The sequence below is a fragment of the Neomonachus schauinslandi genome, chromosome X (assembly GCF_002201575.2).
Source record: "Neomonachus schauinslandi chromosome X, ASM220157v2, whole genome shotgun sequence".
NCBI lineage: Eukaryota > Metazoa > Chordata > Mammalia > Carnivora > Phocidae > Neomonachus > Neomonachus schauinslandi.
In genome coordinates, this window is record NC_058419.1 from 98,097,137 (window position 1) to 98,100,315 (window position 3,179).

Below are 3,179 nucleotides of genomic sequence, written 5' to 3' on the forward strand. Positions count from 1 at the left end.
ACAACCAGTAGGATATATAGATAGGTATGTATGAGAGGAGATTTATTACAGGAATTAGCTCATGCAGTTATGGAGTTTGAGAAGTCCCACAATGTAGCATTAGGAAGCAGGAGAACCAGGAAAACTGGTGGTATAATTCAGTACAAGTGGGTCCAAAGGACCGTGAACCAGGGAAACGAATGGGATAACTCCCAGAGAGGCCAAGGGCCTGAGAACCGAGGGGCTAATGAAGTAAAAGCTAGAGTTCAAGGGCCCCAGGAAGCAGAAGTTCCTATGTCCAAGGGCAGGAGAGGATAAACTCAAGAAGAGAGAAAGAATTCACCCTTCTTCCATTTTTTGTCCTATTAGGGCCCCCAAGAATTTGGATGATGCACCCTCACATTGGTGAAGGGGGTTTCCTCTTTCCTCTGTCTAGTGATTCAAATGCTATTCTCTTCCAGGAGCACCCTTACAGATACATCCCGAAATAATGTTTTTCCAGCTATCTGAGCACCCCTTAGCCCAGCACAGTGACACATAAAATGAACCATCACAAGATGTATGATTTTTTTTTGTAAGGAACTTAATTGCCATAGTAAGTTTGTGAACATTAAAATGAGGCCCTGTATAACATTAAAAATCTTCTCTTTAACTCTTCATGAGTAGAGTTCAAACTTTAAACCTCATGTGTAGACCCAAATCCCCATGAATTCTCAGGGAGGGCCTGTTCTTCCTAATGCCAACATGAAAGTCACACATTTTAAAAGGAATAATGTACAACGCTGTTTTCCGAATAGCCTAGCCATTAATGAAATTATCCAATTGTCCCTTTGTAACTTTGAGAAACAAAGAACTGTGGAGGGCGGACAAAACAGCCAAGTGACTGCTAATGGAGAGAGGGGTATCAGCAAATGTGGTGGCCAAAGGAAAGCAACTTGAGGTAAGAAAGGCAACTGAGACAGACAGGTATGATAAGAAGATGAAAAAAATACTTATGAAAAAAATTGTCAACACTTCTCTCTGGTAGCCATCTTGATGTTTGTTTGTCTTATGCTTTCTTATAAATAATCCCAAAATGGCTGACTGTGTTTTCCTCTCCCATATATTCCTATATACATATATATATATATATATATATATATATATATGAATTGATGGAATATATATAATGGAATATATATAATTAACAATAATTATATGCTATACATATATAGCATATAATTCCATAGATCTGGACACCAATTAAATGTAGTTTTGAAATAGAGGTGTATTATCTTATGTACCAAGGAGTCCAGAAGTAGCTTGCCTGTCATTCATTGATTTAGGCATTTCAGTATGACTCCGTTCTGGCCAGTCACTGGTGATAAAGAACAGAATCAACATGACTGGCCTGGGCCACTCTTGATTTGTTTTTCTGGGATGGGTACATTCTCTGAGCACAATGCCTCTTGATACATGAGCAGCATTGGAGTTCTGTTAACAATGAAGATGAGGAATCTGGATGGGCAAGTGTGAATATTTTTAATTTGAATTAGGCATTGATAAATGTAGACATAGAAATAGCTTGTTATACTGTGCATTAAATTAGATCAGTTACTCAATTTCTGTGAATTTTCTTAATCTTTGATGTCATCTGGTTTTATTTTGCTTTCTGGACAAATAAATTCAAGACGGCACACAATGAAATATAGGAACATAACATTTCAAAGAATAGATTCAGCCATTAGAAAGAAAAAGTAAGCACTTGGATTCCAAAGGATTTATACAAAACTTAATCTTTACCATTGTTAATTAGTAAGCCAAATATGTCTTTCAAATGGCTTAGCCACCCCCCCCCCCACATAATATGTGAGTTTTATCCTTAGGGTTATCTATACACCTCTTGTCTGGTACTATTTTGTATATCTCAAGGTACAGAGTCTCTCTCTGCCAAGTTAAAACTAAAATTATTTTTTTCTTCACAACTGCTTTCCTGTGTACATATAAGAAGAAATATAATTTTGAATATGTAATGGGGTTTTTGTGATTATATTTGTTTGAAATGTTTTTGATATGAATAGTTTTCTTTTTTCCACTGTTTAACATACTTGATATTTGGAGGGAAATATCCATATTGATAAATGAATACTTAAAAGAGCATTGTTTTCTGTTTTCCAGAACTTATATTGATTAACAATAGAAAATACATATTTGTATGCATATTTATATATTTGTCTTCTATATGCATATACGTACACATACATATGTATATTATAGAGTTTAACTGCTGTGTGGAATGTAATACAGAAATGAGTAATACTCCATATACTTTAGGCAACCACAGGCCTTAGCAAGCTTAGAAACCAAGAATCTCTAACATTTTACTCTTCTACCAGCTAGGAATTTCCAGATGGATTTAAAACAAGGCCAAATCAGTATTGCAGTGTTTTTTAGTTGCAGAAACTAGACTTGTAATCTTTCTGAATTGCTTTTTTTCTTACCAAAAAAAAAATTTTTTTTTGCTTAGTTTTGTGTTTTGATCTATACAATATTGAAACAGACTACATTTTCAAACATTCACAGTCTTTGTTGTGTTCTTCATGGATTACAAAGTATGCCAGATGTGGAGAATTTTCTTGGAAAAGTTGGAATCACCCAAAAGTTATTAAAAAGTTGGAAAATTATGAGTATTCCTATTATGATACAAATAGCTTCTGTACTCATTTAAACTGAAATTCTAGCACTTGCATGTAGTTTTATTAAAATTCTTAGCTATTTTGGCCCCCTAGCTATTTTGGCAACTTGAGCCTCATCATAAAACATTTCTTACATTAAAAATAAAGAGGACAAAGTGAAAACTAGTATAAGACAATATAGAACAAATCTGATTTACCTTCTAAATGTTCCTTTTATCTTTTGGTCCGTGAATAGGAAAAAAGACTAATTTTTGTGAGTTATTATCAGCAAAGAAGATAAATACAATGTATGCCATTTTAATAATTTAAGTTTTTGAATATTCAAAGTAAATTATTTCCATTCACTCTCTAATTCTGCTTTTTCCCAGAAATTGTTTTTTGATCATTGATTTTTTTATTCTTTCTCACTTTCCTGAACCCTAAAAAGTAACCATGCACATTTAGCTTATGTACTAGTACAATGTATAATAAGCAAGTATTAGAGAAATACATTAGTTCAAAACAATAATGAAGGAGCAAAAAGTT